This window comes from Pseudophryne corroboree, chromosome 6 (genome assembly GCF_028390025.1).
Source record: "Pseudophryne corroboree isolate aPseCor3 chromosome 6, aPseCor3.hap2, whole genome shotgun sequence".
Classification (NCBI taxonomy): domain Eukaryota; kingdom Metazoa; phylum Chordata; class Amphibia; order Anura; family Myobatrachidae; genus Pseudophryne; species Pseudophryne corroboree.
The window spans coordinates 679,793,960-679,817,010 of NC_086449.1; the positions used below are offsets into that span (position 1 = coordinate 679,793,960).

Here is a 23,051-nt window from a genome sequence, read left to right on the forward strand (position 1 = left end):
CCTGGAGGGGAGGAAAGGTGGTTAAGGAGGAGTCAAGCGCTTCACGGTGATACAAACGCCACCATTGTGATGCAACAACACACCCATCATGATGTAGCTAGCTCCCTTGTCCCAATTCCTGGATCTGAAACACTGTGAGGTATGCAGTTTCAGCTCTAATCTGAATTAAAGACAAGGTGTTTGTGTAAAGTTGTATTGCTAGTCTATGCTCTCTTAGGGCAGAGTAAGTTTTTTTTATACATGGTTTAAAAATACACAAAATAAAACATTATTTTATAGAAAATCGATTAAATCTTTAACATGAATGTAGCTTTAAAACAGACGTTCTTGACTTCATCTCTTCGTATAGGTTTGGATTTGTACTTATTTTGCACACAATTTCTATAGCTCAAATCATTATCCCAGTGGTTCCCAGACTCTGTCCTGAAGGTACCCTAACGGTCCATATTTAAAGGATGTCCATGATTGAGCACAGGCGAATTAATTAGTACCTTGGTCATTTTAACTGTTCGCGCTGAGCCACGGATATCTTTAAAACCTGGCGGGGTGCCTTGAGGTCTGTGTATGGGAACCACTGCATTAGCCTGGGTGGTCTTCAGTATGCCGGCGGTCGGGCTCCCGGCGACCAGCATACCGGCGCTGGGAGCCCGACAGCCGGCATACCGACACTTATTCTCCCTCGTGGGGGTCCACGACCCCCCTGGAGGGAGAATAAAATAGTGTGGCGCGCGTAGCGCGCCACCGTGCCCGTAGCGTGGCGAGCCCGCAAGGGGCTCATTTGCGCTCGCCACACTGTCGGTAAGCCGGCGGTCGGGCTCCCTGGCGCCGGCATGCTGGTCGCCGGGAGCCCGACCGCCGGCATATCGTAGTGAACCCCATTAGCCTATAAGGTCACTGTTTCACATCAGTATTTTTTTTTTCTATGTCTTTGGGAAGATCAGCAATGAGATCTCACTACATGGTAGAAGCGAATAACTTTATATAGTTTATATATATTAGAAATCAGGTGTCTTCCTAGGAAATTAGTACATAAGGCAAACTGTATGTTAGAAAATTATACAAAACATCTGGAAAACATTCCTCCTTTTTCTATAAACTGTGACAACAGTGAGGGATAATCTCCTGTGCTCACTGCAGTTAAGTTAGCGCGGAAATCTCTAGTATATTAAAGCTGCTGCAGAACACCTTTCCAAGATCAGTTCATAGTTCCGAGCAGTGGATGAAACGAGAGGTATTGCATTTCGCATTGTGCAACCAGTAGTGGTCACAGAGCAGAGACCGCCACCAGTGTTATGGTCCCAGGGAAGGAAGGGCAAAATTGTAATAATCTAAAACACAGGTTCTCAAACTTGGTCCTCAGGACCCCACACGGTTCATGTTTTGCAGGTCACCGGTAGATTTTTAAAATGTGATGCACAGTGCACCTGTTGGTGATATGGAAAACGTGACATTCTGGTGTCGCCCATTTTCCCACTGATTTCCACTGTGCTCATTTTTAACAATTGAATACTGGATGACAACTGGATCTGTTCATTAGCAGTAGACTCAGGCAGAGTTAGAGTCTACTGCGCTGATAGAGAGGAGGGAGCCCACATGGAGCCAGCACACAGGCTCTCTCCTCTGTCCTTTAGTGGCTGTCAAAATTTTAGTAAAGGCTACTGTAAATGTATTATTAGTTAGAAAAAAAACATCGCTTGGGTATAGAAGTATGATCTACAACATATTTTTGTCAAGCACTAAAAGGCAGCCATTACTCTATAAGACAGCTAAAATCAACTGCCAACATGAAGATAAAATTTACTATCAGAACATGGGCCTTGAAATCACTTAGACAGGTGGCTGGTCTATTAATTTATTCCCATAAGGGAAACTAATGTGAAATCCAGCCATCTGCTTACAGGAGTAGTTAAATGTGTACGTCCATCAGCCTGTGCAGTATTTTATCTGTGTTTTACAACTGAGAATTAAACAGTTCATAGGATTCAAGGACCGCAATTAAAGAATATATGTTGAAATATATTTCCACCATCATGAAGAATCAATCTTAATGAGGGATGGGGAAGGTGATATTGAAAGGTACAATTACTGACTTCTGTTGCAAAATTTTAATAACGTTCATGTATCATTTAAAATGCATCCAGTTACCCAACATATAAAACTAAATTTACTGCTGAAATGGGCATTAAATATTCATAGAGGATTATCTATTCTGTCCAGCAGTGAGAGTTATATTATTCAATACTAGAAGACATCCACTGTTTTCACTAAATTAGAATTTTTATTTAGAATATTTAGACTTTCAATAATACAATTTTTATTTTAAGATATATAAAGTGAAGAAATACATCATAACTAAGAGACTTACTTAGTATTTAAACTACAGTAGATAGAAAATGTGAAGGAGCCATGCAGTATGTCAGTGATGGATCTGGAGCAAAATACACATATTGTAGCATTCGGAGGACAGATATAGTGATGGTTGCTCTTAGATTGATCAGCTCTGCTGCCTACCTCCCACATAATCATCTTCTCACAAATAAAAAACTATTAAAAATGCGTGTAGTCAGCGAAGAACTACAGATAGTACTGAGAATATCATCGCACCAAGGACGGGGTTGTTTAGAAGATCTACTGACATAAAATCTCAGTTAATTGGCTACTGCCAGGGTGGTCAGTAATCATCGCTGATTGTTCCTTTGGTGATCTGTTTAGGCTAAGATCCTACCATACCTACAATGAAGTCCAATTCCGTAACTATTGACAATACACTGCAACATTTGTTTTATTAATAAGAGGTGTAATAGCCGCATACCCGAATGCTAGAAATATACCAGAGGGGAAATACAGAATACAGTGAGCCCAGAAGATGACAATCAACTGATCTGTTAGGGGACTGGGTCACAGTAGATAGGTTGAAGAGTGAGTGGAAATTAAAAGAGTAGATACAATTTGATCATTCTAATTTTCCAACCTGATCAATTTATTGCAGTTTTTAATCAGCCAAATGTGATTGTTTTTATTATTTGCCAGCAGCACATTAAGCCATTTAAAACTATAGTATTTTTATTAACAAATGAATACCCATGTGACCATCTGTACTCTACAAACAACAATTGGACATTTGTTAGTGAGCCATGCAAGTTGGTGAAGTGGCAGTAAGTATGTATATTCTGTTTATAGAGTGCCATCAGTGTATACAATGCTTTAAGACAGTGGTTCCCAAACGTCTTTGAATTACGACACCCTTGAGCAGGCCTGGCTAATCTGTGGCTCTCCAGCTATTGTGAAACTACAAGTCCCAGCATGCTTTGGCACAGTCTTGCTCTTAGTGAATGCTGGGATGTGTAGTTTCACAACAGCTGGAGAGCTACAGGTTGGCCAGACCTGCCCTACAGTATCAGCTTTTTATTAAAAAAAAATTATAGATGTAGCCACACTGGTTCAGATTGTGATGTGGCCACATCGTGCCAAACCGATCGAGAAAACTATGCCCGCGAGCAGTGCGATCCTAGAGAATGCATTATGTGATCGCAAGGTGCATATAGTCGAAGTCCGACGCACCAAGTCACACCCGCGATGCGTGTTCCTGTGCAGCCGCATTGGGGGCTGAACCAACGTTGCTACATCTGTAAGTAAATTGGATTATTTGTCACCCTTAGATTCAATGACTGTATGCGGTGATGGACAGGACTGCACTTCTGTTTGTCCACATATGTTATGATTGGCTGATGCCAGCACTGGCTTTAACATTCACATGGACTGAATATTATTTGATTTGGTCCTGGACCACAAACCGAGGCAACCCTGCATGTGCCCTGGCACTCAGTTTGGTAATCACCCTTTTAACATATTGCCAGTGGGAAGCAAGAAAATAGTGCTTATTGAATGAGATTTTATGTCACAGAAATAGAGGAAGCCACAAAGTACATACAATATCAATCATTTAGATAACATTTTTTTTCCATAGATTAGTTAAATAAAAGTACACAAATATATATTATTATCCTGTATTTATAGAGCACCAACATATTATAAATCGCTTTACAGAGAATGCGTGAATCATTCATATGAGACCCTGTCCCACTTAAGAAAACAATCGTTACCATATGAACACAAATTAAGCCACATACACACTAGACGAGAAAGTAAAAGCTCTCGCTCAGAAGGGCTGATCTGAGAGAGATCTTTCACAATCTCATCCAGTGTGTACACTCAATGTCGTTAACGATGCGCGCTCCCGCACATCGTTAATGATCCCTTCCCTCGTCTGAACATGTACAGATGAGGGAGGTCCTCGTTAACGACAGCCATGCTTGCCGTTGTTCCCCCCGCTGCTGCTCCTTTCCCCGTTGGCATCGGCAAGTGCATATGCACTTGCATATGCCGGCACCCCGCCGGGTCCCTGCCGCCGCCAATATCGGCGTCCGGGGGGAAGTGTGTGTGTGGGGGGGGGGGGGGGATCGGCTAGTGTGTATAGGGTCTATTTCATGATGCCAAATAACCTGCCAATATATTTTTTTGACAACAAATCTTTATAATTTGAATGACGCAACCTTGGGTTATATTTACGAAGTATCAGCTTTTGAAAGCTGGCAGATTCTCTGTGGGTTGGGGCCAAAAATGTAATGCGGCGCTAACATTCAGCATAAAGCACGCCGGGCTTCACACTGAATTTTCAGCTCCACCGAAAAGTGGCCCTTACAACAGACACCAATTCAGAAATATAGCTCTTTGTCTCATACAGACATAACACAATGTACAAGGTGTGGCTTGTATGAGACTAATGCTATAATTTACGTTTAATTACATTAAGTACATTTTAACTCTGTTCCCCTTATATGTACTCTATTTCTGCATCCACACACCACTGCATTCTTATTTTCCATTGGTTAAAGCTGTGCTGTAGCTCATTATCTGTCGGCTGTCTCAACAGCTCTGTCGTTTTCTTCTTTATCTGATGCAAAACGGGTTCCCTTAAGTACAGATTTCACTATAGGGAAAATAAAGAGTTTACACAGTGCTAGGTCTGGCCAGTATGGAGGGTGTTCTAGCACTGCAATCTGTTTCTCCACCAAAATCTGCTTCACCGAGAGAGCTGTGTGGGTTGGTGCGTTGTACTGATGGATGATGAAACCATTTTTCCACAACTCTGTCCTCTTCTGATTTTTCCCCGCAAAGTTTCTAGAACATTTTTGTAGTAATGATGATCCACTTTTGCGCCTTCTGGTACCCAGTCTGTCAAATAACACCCTTGATATCAAAGAAAACAATTAACATGGCTTTTAATTTGGATTTGCTTTGACATGCTTTCTTCATTCTTGGTGATAATGGTGTTTTTCAGTACATGTACTGGCTTTTTGTCTCAGGATCGTACTAGAAGATCCATGTTTCATCTCAGATAACTTTACCTACAAAATGCGAATGCGCTTGAATTGGTTTCCAAATGTCTGTACAAATTCGCTTTTGATTCTCTTTCCGCTCGGCAGTAAGAAGCCTAGGAGCCATCTTAGAACAAACATTTGTCATGATAAGATCTTGATGCAAAACTTCCCTAACAGTTTCTCTGTCAATGATTAACATTTCTGCTAGAACGCTGAGTCAACAGTCATTTCGAACACTTGTCTCAATTTTTCATTTGTTTTTGATGTGCAAGGCCTTCTGGGATGTTCATCATCTTCCACATCCTTACGACCATCACAAAATATTTTATGCCACCCAAACACACGTGCCTGTGACATAAAATATGCCCTGTAATCCTCGAATAGCATACAGAAGATTTGGTGGGCGTAGTGTTCAATTAAACTAAATATTTTAAGTTAACATGTTGCTCTACTTTTGAACTAAGCATTTTTACGACGCACAGGAAAACCACAACTTATTCAAATACTGTGTGACAGCAAACTATCTGTGCGAGAAGTGACACTTTTTTGGAATAGTCCAAGGTCAATGTTCCCCCACTCCCTTTTAACTCATGCAGTATGGATTATTTTTTACAAGTAGTGTCTTGTTATGTAATAGCCACACCTCATATGTAAATGCTACATATGGCCTGAAAATGCCTGTAAAGTTTTAAACTTAGCTTAAGTTATAAAATGGTCATGTTACTTAACAAAATAATGTTTAAACATAGGCTAGGTAACCTGTAACATGCAAGCAGCTGCTGTAATAAACTTGCGTTATACATGACAGTGATACGAGTCATACTCTAACTAAATGGGACTTGCCACTGTGGCCACCATTGCCCTAATGTTTCCAATAGGTCTGCTGATTTAAGGAACTTGAGCAATATGTTGCAAACAGTCATAGTCATAGCAACTGCACGTGGATTTTCTGTAAACCATCGGTCTCCCTGAGTAGAATAACCAGGAGAGACAGGAATGTGCTGGACAGTTGAAACGGTACTGCATAATGGCATGGGGCTGTAGTATACTAGTATACTGTAAACTGGACATTGGGGTTGTTGGTTTTTTTTTTCGTTTTTTTCCTGGAAATCACTTTTGGCATTTTCTAAGTATAGCTAGCAAAACATCAATTTACCTGTAGTCTGTTTTTCACACAGTGGTTCTCAACCTCGGTCTTCAAGTACCCCCAACAGTTCATGTTTTCCAGGTCACCTAGCAGTTGAACAGGTGTATTCATTACTCACTGACACATTTTTAAAAAACCCACAGGTGGAGCAAATTATTTCACTTGCAATCCTGTGAGGAGACCTGGAAAACATGAACTGTTGGGGGGACTTGAGGACAGCGGTCAAGAACCACTGGTCTAAGAGATGCCTAACGGATTTGCTCACTCCTACACTTTCAGCCGACAGCTTTTAGTTGGTAGACAACCACTGCCAAAACTACGGTATGGTCCGGATGCACAGAAGACCACCTACCTAACATGAGAGCTGCTGCACATGACGGGGCTAGAGCAGCTAATCCTATTGGCCATTGCAGAGACGTGGACCAAGCAGAGAAAACTCTTCCTAGAGGAGGTAAGTTATGTAAGTAAATACACTGGACTAACTTTGTATGACTTATAGGGATATTCAATCATTTTCCTTTACTACGTGCTCACAGAGGTGAGGTGTCACAACTATATCAAAAGGGACATGCTGATGAAATGCATCTCATTATTTATTGCAGTAAGCTTATATTTGTTAATGTTCCTTATTGTATGTATAAAATGTCAGCAAACATGACATTTTTAAAGCCTATTTGAAACAACCACACTTTGGACACAGTGGACCACTGGTGGTTATGTTGTCTTCCCCAAAAAGGACCTTTAAATGCTGTGTGCACCTGGTTACTTCCACTCCGGTGCATACTTCCCAACTCTCTGGCCTGGTCAGGACAGCTGAGAAATATACTAATATTAAGCAGGACTTGGACAATAATCTTAACTATACGAGGCATTTGTTTGTTTCTACTTAAATAAAAAAATCACTTATTACAATATGAATGCAGGTGATGAAAGTAAGATTACATGAAATTGAATGTATTTGACAGTATTGTATGCAGTTCCTGCCTCTTAGTGAATGGACAGTCTGCAATTTAACTATTGGTCCCATCTACAAGATGGTTGCCTTCGGTTATCATTTTACCACACAGAACGACGTGTCTCCACTGACTAGAGTCACTTAGCTCTGTGTGGCATAATATGAACTGGTGGCAATACTTTTTGGCATAATTTAAACTGCGTGAATGATTATTTGGCATAGTGAGGCTCATTCTGGTGCAGTTGTTCTTGCTGCTGCTGTTGCTAACATTTGCCATACGCAATTGCGATTATATGCTACTATGGTCAGAAGCTAACCTGAACACAGGGACGCCCACTGCTATCGCATCATTTCCATCCAACGGCGTAAAATTGCTAATACATCGGTACATAGTCGCAAATCGGGACTTGACGGAGAGTCTTGGGTGCCTCTGAGGACGTGCAGACTGAGTTGCTCTCCCAGGATGCAGAGGGCTCTCCTGTAGTAAGAGTGCAACTGCTAATTTTTGCATGCCCACAAACGGTGTCTGAACGGCCATGACACACCTGCGTTTATTCGATCACTCCCCACTCCCACGCTGTCTCCCTTTCACTCACTTTGCAACTTATTCCTCAGTGTGACTGCAATCGCAATTGACTTGCTGCACATGCACACTGAGGCTTAGACGCATGCACAGTAAGAAAACATCGACTTGTGTACAGGTAAAATAGCCACTTTGTGATCGCACCTGAATGAGCCTTCATATGAACTATGGGTATCAAGGTTTTGCATAATATTAACTTGAACCCTTGTTTTGGCAAGGGTCTGGCACAGTCGACAAGAAGGTGATAAGGTGAATACTGATTAGCTGTGCCCAGGCTTGTCTGAAAAGGTGGTGGGGGATGCGGGGTAGCACAAGACATTGGGTGCCCTGTCACCAGACAACTTGAACGCAGACTTTTCTGTAACAATAATAGTATTTTATTATTTGATGTTTAATGCTATGTTACCCATGGAGAAAAATTTGCAGTATACCATGGTGCTTCACAGAAAAGAAAACTAATTTAGGCTGAGACTAGCCTTAGAGTACACTACAATTACACTTTTTATTAAAAAATGAATAGATAACAGTATATAAAACACATCATTTGACAGCAGTAAATGTCCCTTTTTTATGCACATTTATTTTATTTTTGGGTTTAATATTTTCAACAATAATACCCACAAAAAAAATCCATCTGGCAGCCAAACGGCAATTACCTATATATGTATATTAGGTCACTTCGTAAAACATGCTATTCATCAAAATGTGATACAGAAAATATTTCTTGGCAAAACTAAAAAGCAAATAAAAAGTAAAAAAAAAAGCTTTCTGTTTACATTTAAATGTCATTTCTCACCTTATGATGCTTCTCAGAGTGGAAGAATCCCAACATGCCATGCGGCAGGAAAGTCTGTGGCCTTCCATGGTGCTTGACAGAACCATGTTCAATTTGTATTGTTCTACCACATGGTTAGATCAAGCACAAAGGAAAACCCCATTAAGAGTCATAGCCAGTGTTAGGCAGCATCAGAGAGAGAGGAGCGTGGAGAAGAGAAGCATTGAGGAGCACAAGCTGTAGCCTAAAGGTAGCTAATGACCCATCCTACTATAAAGGTAGAGTTAGGCCACCACTTCTGCGGAGTTCTGAAACAGCCTTTATGTTTTAGAATCTGTTAGTTACAAGAGTTGTACAATCTAAGAATAGTGTTGGTGCTTTTGCCAGTGTATAAATACATTCCACCTAGACAATTAGAAAATAAAACCTCAAAGTTCAAAGCAAAAACAGAACTCTACATAATGTCATCACAGACAGGGGACAAGATAAATCAATGAATCACTATATTTGACCCATTTAGCTACCATGGCTTTTCTCTTTAATAAATATGAATCACTGCCCTAAAACTGAAATTATTTTAACTTGGTAAATATGATCCTGAGGTATGGTGAGATATGGCATAGGGCATGTTGTTCTGTCTGTAAGAGGTTTTCTGTGGTCTCAGACAATGTAAGACCCCAAGACCTTTATTTCATCCTATGCCACTCATTTTTGATGCAGACGATAAACTCCAATATCATTCATCAGAATTAAGGGGGGTACACACATAGCGATGTATGCTTAAATTCTAAGCAATCTGACTAGATGCTTAGAAATGAAGCATACATCGCTCCGTGTGTATGCCCCATAGCGATAGCGATGCGTAGCCTCACGCGTCGCTATCGCTAACTCTAGATTGGCCTGGCCAAATCTAGTTAGATTGCTCACCTCAACACTGGGTGAAGTGAGCATTCCACCTGTCCCCCCTCCCCCTCGCTCAGCATTCAGCATCCAGAGATGTGTGCTGAGCGTTCTGTGCTAGATCGCTCAGCACACATCTGTACGTGTGTACCCCCCTGTAGATTTAAAATAAGATTTTACTTACCGGTAAATCTATTTCTCGTAGTCCGTAGTGGATGCTGGGGACTCCGTAAGGACCATGGGGATAGACGGGCTCCGCAGGAGACATGGGCACTTTAAGAAAGAATTTAGGTTCTGGTGTGCATTGGCTCCTCCCTCTATGTCCCTCCTCCAGACCTCAGTTAGAGAACTGTGCCCAGAAGAGCTGACAGTACAAGGAAAGGATTTTGGTAATCCAGGGCAAGATTCATACCAGCCACACCAATCACACCGTATAACATGTGATAACAACCAGTTAACAGTATGACAAATAACAGAGCATCAGGTCCAACCATGATGCAACCATAACTTAACCCTTATTGAAGCAATAACTATATACAAGTATTGCAGAAGAAGTCCGCACTTGGGACGGGCGCCCAGCATCCACTACGGACTATGAGAAATGATTTACCGGTAAGTAAAATCTTATTTTCTCTAACGTCCTAGTGGATGCTGGGGACTCCGTAAGGACCATGGGGATTATACCATAGCTCCCAAACGGGCGGGAGAGTGCGGATGACTGTGCAGCACCGATTGACCAAACACAAGGTCCTCCGCAGCCAGGGTATCAAACTTGTAGAACTTTGCAAAAGTGTTTGAACCTGACCAAGTAGCCGCTCGGCAAAGCTGTAATGCCGAGACCCCTCGGGCAGCCGCCCAAGAAGAGCCCACCTTCCTAGTGGAATGGGCCTTAACTGATTTTGGCAGCGGCAATCCAGCCGCAGAATGAGCCTGCTGAATCGTGTTACAGATCCAGCGAGCAATAGTTTGCTTTGAAGCAGGAGCACCAAGCTTGTTGGAAGCATACAGGATAAACAAAGACTGTTTTCCTGACCCTAGCCGTTCTGGCTACATAAACCTTCAAAGCCCTGACCACATCAAGTAACTCGGAATCCTCCAAGTCAGTAGTAGCCACAGGCACCACAATAGGTTGGTTTATATGAAAGGATGAAACCACTTTCGGTAGGAATTGTGGACGGTTCCGCAATTCTGCTCTATCCGCATGGAAAACCAGATAGGGGCTTTTATGTGACAAAGCCGCCAACTCTGACACACGCCTACCCGAAGCCAAGGCTAAAAGCATGACCACCTTCCACGTGAGATATTTCAACTCCACCGTTTTGAGTGGTTCAAACCAGTGGGATTTCAGGAAACTCAACACCACGTTAAGATCCCAAGGTGCCACTGGAGGCACAAAAGGGGGCTGAATATGCAGCACTCCCCTTACAAACGTCTGAACTTCAGGTAGAGAAGCCAACTCTTTTTGAAAGAAAATGGATAGGGCCGAAATCTGGACCTTAATGGAACCCAATTTTAGTCCCAAATTCACTCCGGACTGTAGGAAGTGAAGGAAACGGCCCAGCTGGAATTCCTCCGTAGGAGCATTCCTGGCCTCACACCAAGCAACATATTTTCGCCATATACGGTGATAATGTTGAGCTTTCATATCCTTCCTAGCCTTTATCAGCGTAGGAATGACCTCATCCGGAATGCCTTTCTCTGCTAGGATCCGGCGTTCAACCGCCATGCCGTCAAACGCAGCCGCGGTAATTCTTGGAACAGACAGGGCCCTTGTTGCAACAAGTCCTGTCTTAGAGGAAGAGGCCACGGGTCCTCTGTGAGCATTTCTTGCAGATCTGAATACCAAGTCCTTCGTGGCCAATCTGGAACAATGAGTATTGTTCTCACTCCTCTTTTTCTTATTATCATCAGCACCTTGGGTATGAGAGGAAGAGGAGGAAATACATAAACCTACTGGAACACCCACGGTGTCACCAGGGCGTCTACAGCTATCGCCTGAGGGTCTCTTGACCTGGCGCAATACCGCTGTAGCTTTTTGTTGAGGCGGGATGCCATCATGTCCACCAGTGGCAGCTCCCACCGACTTGTAATCTGTGCGAAGACTTCCTGATGAAGTCCCCACTCTCCCGGGTGGAGGTCTTGTCTGCTGAGGAAGTCTGCTTCCCAGTTGTCCACTCCCGGGATGAACACTGCTGACAGTGCGCTTACGTGATTCTCCACTCAGCGAAGAATCTTGTTGGCTTCCGCCATCGCCACTCTGCTCCTTGTGCCGCCTTGACAGTTTACATGAGCTACTGCGGTGATGTTGTCTGACTGAATCAGAACCGGTTGATCGCAAAGCAGGGTCTCCGCTTGACGTAGGGCGTTGTATATGGCCCTTACTTCCAGGATGTTGATGTGAAGGCAAGTCTCTTGACTTGACCACAGACCTTGGAAATTTCTTCCCTGTGTGACTGCACCCCAACCTCGGAGGCTTGCGTCCGTGGTCATCAGGACCCAGTCCTGAATGCCGAATCTGCGGCCCTCGAGAAGGTGAGCGCTCTGTAGCCACCACAGGAGTGACACCCTGGCCCTGGGGGATAGGGTGATTAACCGATGCATCTGAAGATGTGATCCGGACCACTTGTCCAGCAAGTCCCATTGAAAGGTCCTCGCATGGAACCTGGCGAAGGGAATGGCCTCGTATGATGCCACCATCTTTCCCAGGACACGAGTGCAGTGATGCACTGACACCTGTTTTGGTTTTAATAGGTTCCTGACCAGTGTCATGAGTTCCTGAGCTTTCTCCATCGGGAGATAAACCCTTTTTTGGTCTGTGTTTAGAATCATGCCCAGGAAAGGCAGACGAGTCGTAGGAACCAACTGCGACTTTGGAATATTTAGAATCCAGCCGTGTTGCCGTAACACTTCCAGAGAAAGTGCTACACTGATCAGCAACTGCTCTCTCGACCTCGCTTTTATGAGGAGATCGTCCAAGTATGGGATAAGTGTGACTCCTTGCTTTCGCAGGAGTACCATCATTTCCGCCAATACCTTGGTAAATATTCTCGGTGCCGTGGAGAGACCAAACGGCAACGTCTGAAATTGGTAATGACAATCCTGTACCACAAATCTGAGGTACGCCTGATGAGGTGGATAAATGGGGACATGAAGGTATGCATCCTTTATGTCCAGAGACACCATAAAATCCCCCCCTCCAGGCTTGCGATGACCGCTCTCAGCGATTCCATCTTGAACTTGAACCTTTTCAGCTATATGTTCAGGGATTTTAAATTCAATATGGGTCTGACCGAACCGTCCGGTTTCGGGACTACAAACATGGTCGAATAATAACCCCTTCCTTGTTGAAGGAGGGGAACCTTGACCACCACCTGTTGAAGATACAATTTGTGAATTGCAGTTAACACTACTTCCCTCTCGTGGAAGGAAGCTGGCAGGGCCGATTTGAGGTATCGGTGAGGGGGCATTTCCTCGAATTCCAGCTTGTATCCCCCTGAGACACAATCTCTATTGCCCAGGGATCCAACTGGGAGTGAACCCACTTGTGGCTGAAATTTCGAAGACGCGCCCCCACCGGGCCTAGCCCCGCTTGTGGAGCCCCAGCGTCATGCGGCAGATTTTGTAGAGGCCGGGGAGGACTTCTGTTCCTGGGAACTAGCTGTGTTGTGCAGCTTCTTTCCTCTGCCCCTGCCTCTGGCAAGAAAGGACGCACCTCGGACTTTCTTGTTTTTCTGTGATCGAAAGGACTGCATTTGATAATACGGTGCTCTCTTAGGCTGTGAGGAAACATATGGCAAAAAATGTGACTTTCCAGCAGTAGCTGTGGAGACCAGGTCCGAGAGACCCTCCCCAAACAATTCCTCACCCTTATAAGGTAAAACCTCCATATGCCTTTTTGAGTCAGCATCACCTGTCCATTGCCGAGTCCACAGGACCCTTCTGGCAGAAATTGACAAAGCATTTATTCTAGAACCCAGTAGACTAATGTCTCTTTGAGCATCTCTTATATAAAGGACAGCGCCTTTAATATGCCCCAGGGTCAATAAAACAGTATCCCTATCTAGGGTATCCAACTCCTCTGATATGGTATCAGTCCATGCCGCTACTGCACTACAGACCCAGGCCGACGCGATTGCCGGTCTGAGCAAGGTACCCGAATGTGTATAAATGGACTTCAGGGTACCCTACTGTTTGCGATCAGCAGCATCATTGAGGGCAGCCGTATCCTGGGAAGGCAGGGCTACCTTTTTGGATAAGCGTGTTAAAGCTTTGTCCACCCTAGGGGAGGATTCCCATCGTAACCTGTCCGTTGGCGGGAAAGGATACGCTATAAGAATCCGTTTGGAAATCTGCATTTTTTTTATCTGGAGATTCCCAAGCTTTTTCACATAACTCATTCAGTTCGTATGAGGGGAGAAAAGTTACCTCAGGTTTCTTTCCCTTATCCATATAAACCCTTGTGTCAGGGACAGGGGTTTCCTCTGTGATGTGCAAAACATCCTTAATTGCTATAATCATATATCGGAGTGATTTAGCCAACTTTGGCTGTAACTTTGCATCATCGTAATCGACACTGGAGTCAGAATCCATGTTGGTATCTGTGTCAACAATTTGGGATAGTGGGCGCTTCTGAGACCCTGACGGCCTCTGCGACATAGGATCAGGCACGGGTTGGGACCCTGACTGTCCTGAGGCTTCAGCTTTATCTAACCTCTTATGCAAGGAATTAACATTATCATTTAAAACCTTCCACATATCCATCCAATCAGGTGTCGGCGCCGTCGGCGGAGACACCACATTCACTTGCTCCCGCTCTGCTTCCACATAGCCTTCCTCATCAGACATGTCGACACAAGCGTACCGACACACACACACACACACACACACACACACACACACACACACACACACAGAATGCCCTTTTTGAAGACAGTTCCCCACAAGGCCCTTTGGAGAGACAGAGAGAGAGTATGCCAGCACACACCCCAGCGCTATAACCCAGGAATAACACAGTAACTTAATGTTAACCCAGTAGCTGCTGTTTATATTGTTTTTGCGCCTAATTTATGTGCCCCCCCTCTCTTTTTACCCTCTTCTACCGTGAATCTGCAGGGGAGAGCCTGGGGAGCTTCCTCTCAGCGGAGCTGTGGAGAAAAAATGGCGCTGGCGAGTGCTGAGGAAGAAGCCCCGCCCCCTCGACGGCGGGCTTCTGTCCCGCTTAAATATGCATTTTCTTGGCGGGGGCTCATACATATATACAGTGCCCACCTGTATATATGCTTACTTTTGCCAAAAAGAGGTTCCCAATACTGCCCAGGGCGCCCTCCCCCCCCTGTGCCCTTTACCCTTACAGTGACAGGAGTATGTGAGGTGTGTGGGAGCAATGGCGCACAGCTGCAGTGCTGTGCGTTACCTCAGTGAAGAACGGAGTCTTCTGCCGCCGATTTTGAAGTGTTCTTGTTTCTCATACTCACCCGGCTTCTGTCTTCCGGCTCTGGGATCGGACGGCGAGGGTGAGATCCTGCTTACGATCCCTCTGGAGCTAATGGTGTTCAGTAGCCTAAGAAGCAGGACCTAGCTTCAGAGAGTAGGGCTGCTTCTCTCCCCTCTGTCCCACGATGCAGGGAGTCTGTTGCCAGCAGAGCTCCCTGAAAATAAAAAACCTAACAAAATACTTTCTCTCAGCGAACTCAGGAGAGCTCACTGAAAAGCACCCAGCTCGTCTGGGCACAGAATCAAACTGAGGTCTGGAGGAGGGGCATAGAGGGAGGAGACAGTGCACACCAGAATCTAAATTCTTTCTTAAAGTGCCCATGTCTCTTGCGGAGCCCGTCTATTCCCATGGTCCTTACGGAGTCCCCAGCATCCACTAGGACGTTAGAGAAAAATACATGAGAAACATATGGAATACATAAAGCTACGGACTTTAAGACACAATTTACCTCTTTTGTGTAATGGAGTACTAAAACTATTCTCGAAGCAGGGAATTACTTACTAAACATGGCAGTGCAGCCATATCAAAATGTTAGACCAAACTGGCTGAAGATCACAGTATAGTATGTATTCTGCCAAAATGACAATCAAACCTGAGAAACACCTGATTGGGGTCTATTAGGTTGTAATTGAGACTGGCACAAAATATTGACAGTGTGTTGCTAAGTCTGTTGTTCAAGTGCACAGTTTGGGCCTACAGGGTCAGGCTGTTATAACTCAACCGTCAAACAGAAATAATTCTCTAAAGCCCAATTAATGTATTTGGAAGGTAGCTACATACACACTGTCACAGTCAAAGTGGACATGAATCTGGCTCTTTGGTCTATGATGCTTGACCTGTTAGTGTATTTCCGTTCATTTATGTGTAACAATTTCCTGACCAGCTTTGGAGAATATCCTAGTTGTAGCAGGCTCTGAAAACACGGCCATAAAGTTATGTCATGCAACGATCAGAGCAGAAGACTTGATGTCCTGCACATGATATTAAGGGGGAGATGTACTATGCAGTGATAAAAGTGGATCAGTGAACCAGTGGCGAAGTTGCCCATGGCAACCAATGAGCTGCTCTGTATACTTTAATAGTATGCAAATTATAAATGCTATGTCAACGCTGATTGGTTGCAACTTCTCCACTCCACTTCTCCACTTTTATCACTGCTTAGTACTTCTCCCCCATGTTCCTAACCCGATCGTGTGGAAATTTTGTCTCAGGGCATTCATTGGATCTGCAGAATTTATTTCCTAGTGTAAACTCAAGAGCAATGGTTCTTTAAGATTTTGTGACTTACATTATATTATTATTATTTTTTGGGATATACCAGTATTAAAATCATGTAATAAATAAACCCACAAATATATACAGTATGAGCATGTTTTAAATGTCATATACATTTTGGGCCAATGTATTTTATTTAAAACTAAAATATTCCGTAGTCCACCAATTGGTTATCTCCAACAGCAACTTCAACAAAGATATTAATATTTTGATCACAAATTTTGGTTATGACATACACCTATGGCCTGCCAGCATTTGGCAATCCCTGTGAGAACTACAAACGGGAAGCGGTTAAAATACCGCTAGTCAGGATCCCAGTGGTCACAATGCCGACACTGGAATCCCAACTAGCAATGAAACGCTGCCGCGAGGTAGGTGATTCTCCCTCTATGGGTGTCCACAACACCCATAGAGGGAGAATATATATTGTGGCGAGAACAACGAGCCACCGTGCCCGCAGCGTGGTGAGTACAGTGAGCTTACAAGGGGCTTTTTAGCGCTCGCCCCACTGCCGGCATACTGGTGGTAGGGATGCCGCTGTAGGTATACTGACGGCCGGCATGCCAGCCATCACTCATTCATACTGAACCCCTACAAACTCCTCTTTTCCAGACACAATTAAGCAAATTGTTTTTTTTATCGTAGGGTGAATTTTAATCCTTAGGGGGATATTCAATTGGCCGCGAATCGATAACCTGTTCACTTGTGGGAAAAAAAGGTTTTCTCACAATTTGAGAAAATAGACCTATTCAGTTATTCGCCGGCGATAATTCTCCATAGGTTTTATAGCACATTTATTTTCACCACCTCTGAGCAGGTGAAAAGTTGTGGAAAATCCCTATGTTAGATTAACATGTTGGGATTTGGTTCAGAACCCCTGGGACACTCCCATTAATGACTAATTAGGCACTTAGAAGCTACACAAAAGAAAGGGTGAGGAATTCCTGCTACACTGGCGCTTAATACAGCTGCCCTAAATTATAATTCTCCCTATGATATCACCATACATCACAAAATATACAGAAAAAAGCAGTATGGGAGATATACAACCCCGGGCGCTTGTGTTCTTAATTTCTTAATTTTTTTTACACTGTATCATATTTGTTTCTTTTAATATAACACAAGCGCCCAGGGTTGTATATCTCCCATACTGCTGTTTCCTAGGCACTTAGAATGTTTATATTATTTTTAATTGGCCACTAATATGTAAATAATGGAATTTGGGATACAAAGTAAGGGACAGGTATATTGGGGTGGTCTTCAGTATGCCGGCTGTCGGGATCCCGGCGCACAGCATACCGGCCCCGGAATCCTGACAGCCGGCATACCGACACTTAATCTCCCTCGTGGGGGTCCACGACCCCCCTGGAGGGAGAATAAAATAGCGTGGCGCGCGTAGCGTGGCGCGCGTAGCGCTCCACCGTGCACGCAAGGGGCTCATTTGCGCTCGCCACACTGTCGGTAAGCCGGCGGTCGGGCTTCCGGCGCCGGTATGCTGGTCGCCGGGAGCCAGACCGCCGGCCTACCATACTACACCCTTATATTGGGGTGCATTATTAGTGGGACAAGTGTTTTTAAGCTTGCGGGTGGGAATAATCTTTTTTTTTTTTTTTAATTGCTTAAAGTTACCCATATACAGTATATACTCATACCCCTTTTATAGACTCCTAATTTAATGTGAGCATTTATTTTGCTGAAAAACACTTGCTTTCTATAATTTTTCACTTTTTCTGAAGTATTTGACCCAAATTAAGTACCCCAAATACTTTTAGTATGACCACTAATACACTTCTATACTATATTATTTTTGCTTTTTGGGGGGCACAGGCTGATTTCCCCATCTTCACCTACACTTTTCTCTAGTTATGTCGACAAGAATTATCGTGCAAATTAAAAACGGGAGCGCACATACTAGCAAAAAGCCTCTTTTTCACACAAAAAGTGGCACTTCTCACGCGATAGATGTGAAAAGTGTATTGGCTGTATTTTACCACATTTTTGCACCAAGTTGGATATCGCCCTAAGTGAAAGATGTCTCACTACTAACTAATTAGGATGAAAGACAAGTACAGTACCTCTACTCTATTATTCAGATAACTGTTATATTCATGGTTAGAAATATGCTTAAATAGCAATTTTTGTGCATGACAACTCACGCTTGTAACCTCTGAAGGGGAAACTCCTCGGCGCAAAGAGATAAGCTTCCCATGTGCACTTTTTGACATTAGCAGTTTAGCATATAAAGCAGATCTGTGTATCATTGTGCTCGGAATGAAATCTGCCATCCAGATTACATAAAGTATGTCAGAGGAGTTTCCTTGGGTCATTAGGCCGGCTCAATCTAAAGTAAATGACTTTATGTGACACTGTAGAGAGCAAAATACGACAATGTATTTAAAGTACACATTTTTGCTGGTTTAATACTAGACAAAAAGGAAACCATGGTAAAATATTGTCAATTTCCATATTTATATCACTGCAATGTCAGGATAAAAACATTGTGGGTAATGCAGGGTGGGTGGAAATCGGGCAAATATGTGTAGACAGCAAAAAAATGTGCCTCTTTGCCTATACGCATCTTGAGATGTGTCCCCTTCCCCATCAGTATCCTTGGCTTGATTCTAGCTATCATCAATGTGCAGTTGGAGAATTGACAGTTGGCCTATATCAGCTGCAAATGATCTGTCTCCTAACATGCATATTTATATTTACGTCTAACCCACCCTGAACTTCACCTACATTCTTATTCGCCTACACCCCACGTTACAGTTCAGTTAATGCCTCTCCCATCATAACTGGAGAAACAAATGACTGCATTGCCCATACTGGTATATACTTGGGTATACCCCTTTCACACCATAATCCTGGGTCCATCTGGAACAGGGTTCCAACCTGGGTCAAACCCGGGACATACCCCATTTCCTCGGGGCTCTGACACAGGTTATTACGGGGTTGTTGCTGTTTACACTACAAATGGGTGCAGTGTTAAGTGTTCTGCCAGTGCTTGGAGATTACATCCTCTCCAATCACCAGGGATCCAACTCTTCCTATGCTGTAAACGGGATGGGTTACTACCAGGTCCTTCACGAGTCCAATCCTGGTCGCTAACTTGGTTGGATTCCTGGGTCACAGGTTATTTTTGGGGGATCCTTTCACACTGAACCGCAACTCTGATTGTCCCGCTAATAACTCTGGTTATTGTGATGTTTTGAAAGGAGTATTACAGGACATATGCAGAGTGAAAACATGCAAAATGCAATCCACATACAGGCATAAATTCAACTCCACATCAGCCCCATTATTTCTAAAGCCCTTTAGTGATCTACAGTGTTAGACATGTGAGTCAGACATACATCCACCCACCACAGGGGTTTTGGGAACCTGGGTAGCTGCCCCATGTCCAGCACATTAGGGGAGATGTACTAAACCTTTGCTAAAGAGAAAAGAGATAAAGTAGCACCTAGGGAGGCCAATCCTGGGCCGTTTTTTCAATCCCGGGATTCAGGATTGAAAAATTATCAATCCCGGGATTCTCGGGATCGGTTTGTTGGTTTTAAAAATAAAATATTCAATGTGTCCCCCCCGGCCCACACAACAACTCACGATCCTCTGGACAGGCGGGCCCACTTGCTACGGGCGGCGTGGCGAGGTCCGGGCAGCAAGTATGATTGGCATCAGGCTGTACAGCATGACTTCTGATATCACATCACGTTGCGCAGTGTACATAGCCGGGGGCAGGGTGTGCCTGGCAGTGCCTGAGCCTGCTGAAGATGTTCAACGGTGCCAGGCACTGGAAAAAAAAATTTGGTGGCTAATCCTGAAATCCCTGGAATTGGAAACTCCAATCCTGGGATTCAATCCCAGACAATTTTAGACCAAAATCCCAGGATTCCACTGATGCCAATCCCAGGATTGGTCACCCTAGTACCAGCCACTCAGCTCCTAACTGCTATTTTACAGGCTGTGTTTGAAAAATGAAAGGAGCGGATTGGCTGGTACTTTATCTCTCTCCGCTTTATCACTCTCTTAGTACATCTGCCCTGTTGTCATATAAATATCATGGACTGCACAATACTGTGAAAGCCTTAGGTGAAGGGTCACACTGCAAATTGTGTACTAGAGTTTTATAATACTGCACTAACTTTCTCAACACAAATCAGTGTAATACTGTATATATACTTTTTGCTGACCAGTACTAGGGGTGAACATGTAATCCGCTTTAGTTTACTAAATTAATCTTCTGTTTTGTCTATGTTACATACAGTACCAATGTTGGCACAGTAATTATTGTTTAAATTCCCTTTATTTCTAACAAGTTGAGAATTGTCATCAACACAATCAGAAGTACACAAGACAAGTGCAGAAGATGCAGGCCTCAATAGGAGCCAAAGAAGAGGTTCTTTATAAATGTGTGTACATCTGATGATGGATCGGACACAAGTAACTGCCTGTCTAATGGTCATAGCAGCATTCATTCTGCTTTTTAATTCCACATAGTAACAGGGCAAGAATGCCCAGAAGGACCTATGGCCTGATGGGTCAGTCCGCAGAGAGACCATGGTTAGCTGAACACTCTGCTCGGCTGCCTGGCTCACCTCGCAGCTCCACTTCCCAGCAATCTACCCAGCACAGAGATACGAGGCATGCTGCAAGGCCAGGCCCCCCGTGACTTGTAGCACACCCCGTGAGTCTGTGGCATATGCGCACACAGTAAAATGCCAGGGCTATTAGACAGCCCAAGTCCATCCCTGCATAGAAAGTTTAGAAACGCCGATTTGGTAGATATATAGTACACACACATTTCTAAGTTGGAGTGTTGGCAAGTGATATTCTAAGTGAATAAAGTTAGTAAGTGAATGCTGTCAGATACAGAAGAGAAAAGACATTCCCAATAAACACACAGGTGCATTGATTCCACTGTTGTGCTTGAAGGCAAAACTAGCATTCAGAGGCAATTACTGAAAGATGCCTGGTTTAAAGATATGGGCTCTCCCATTGCACCGCAGGCTGTGTGTTCGATCTGTATGATAAATCTTCATTTTATCAGATTTAATAAAGTGTTATGACAGCCATGAAATACCTAAGGTGCTAATGCACTTTCTGTAATGGAAAGAAAAGGCGGAAATTTTACCTTTACAGGCATTTACTGATGGGAAGAAATTCTATGAGCACAATGTACAGTAAGTACCTACAGTGTAAGAGAGCGCACTGTATACAACGCTAGTGACACATTGCAATGTGGATATGGTATTACTGTGTGTGATGCAAAAACAAATCTCATAGCAATAGATGAATGAAGCTGGCTACAGATGTTAGGATGTGGTGGGCTGCTCTGATTGCTGAATGGTCAGATCTGTGGTCAAATTGTCTGACATTCGTTTGGGGATCACATGGGAGATAGGGGTCTACTTACTCAGACTTGGATGGAGATAAAGTGGACGGACATAAAGTACCAGCCAATCAGCTCCTAACTGTCATTTTTCAAACCCAGCCTGTGACGTGGCAGTTAGATACTGATTGGCTGGTACTTTATCTCCATCCAAGGCTTAGTAAATAGAGCCCATAATTGGAGAAGTTAGTCAGTGGCCGCAAACATTTTGCTCCTGAAAAGAAAAAAAAAAAAGATTAAATGTCATTGTTCTCTGTTGGTGCTAGTGCACACACTGTAATTTCAGTCCAGTGTTGTCTAGTCCACTGATTAAATCTGGTATCACGTGTGGTGACAGTCAGTTGCGTCATGAAGGGGGGGAGGAGGCGAGTACTGGCTTATGATGTTACAGCACATCCTCACAGATAACATTCATATATGAATGCTTATGTCAACATATATTATCTACTTTGTGCATCATTTCCTAGTACATTACTAATGCCACAATGTCTCATTGAGCATAACATATACCTTAATCTGCACATGGCAACAAACATAAAGGGAATAAACAAGTTGCTCAACAATTCTAAAACCGTATTTGCCCTATTAACTTCAGGACCACAAGGATGTTTCTAGGGAACATACAATGCATAGCGGACGTTACTGCAGTTTGTTTTTCAGCCAAAATAAGATTCCTCCTCTTGGAGATATTTTAAGGAATTTTACAATGTTTGTTTGTTTTGAAACAAGAAATCAGTGCAGAGGAAAATGACAGCTTGAATACTGTACATGACACGTAAGCAGATCTCAAAATACTGATTTGTTAAGAACTATGAGGAACATGTCAAATGTTGTATGGACCCTAAGTGCAGCAGAGTATTATAGTTTTGGTCATTACAGCATTCAGAGATATAGAGGCCTATTTACTAAGCCTAGGAGAGAGATAAAGTGGACGGAGATACTGCACCAGCCAATCAGCATGTAACTGCCAGGTTACAGGCTGTGTTTATCAAATGACAGTTAGGAGCTGGTCATAAACAAGAAACCTCTGTCCTTTGTTATAGACACAATAGACAGAAACCACCTATATCAATCATTATGAACAGCTGCTACACAGCATCATATGTTTGCATAAATTACATTTAGAGGTAGATTTACTAAAAAAGGGTAAGT

The 23,051-nt window shown here is 43.5% G+C and overlaps 1 protein-coding gene across 3 annotated transcripts in view; it reads right to left on the reverse strand.

Moving 5' to 3' along the window:
* Window positions 1-23,051, reverse strand: part of SLIT3 (slit guidance ligand 3) — a 1,129,203-nt gene that overhangs the window by 170,847 nt on the left and 935,305 nt on the right. The gene's annotated exons all lie outside the window — the stretch shown is intronic.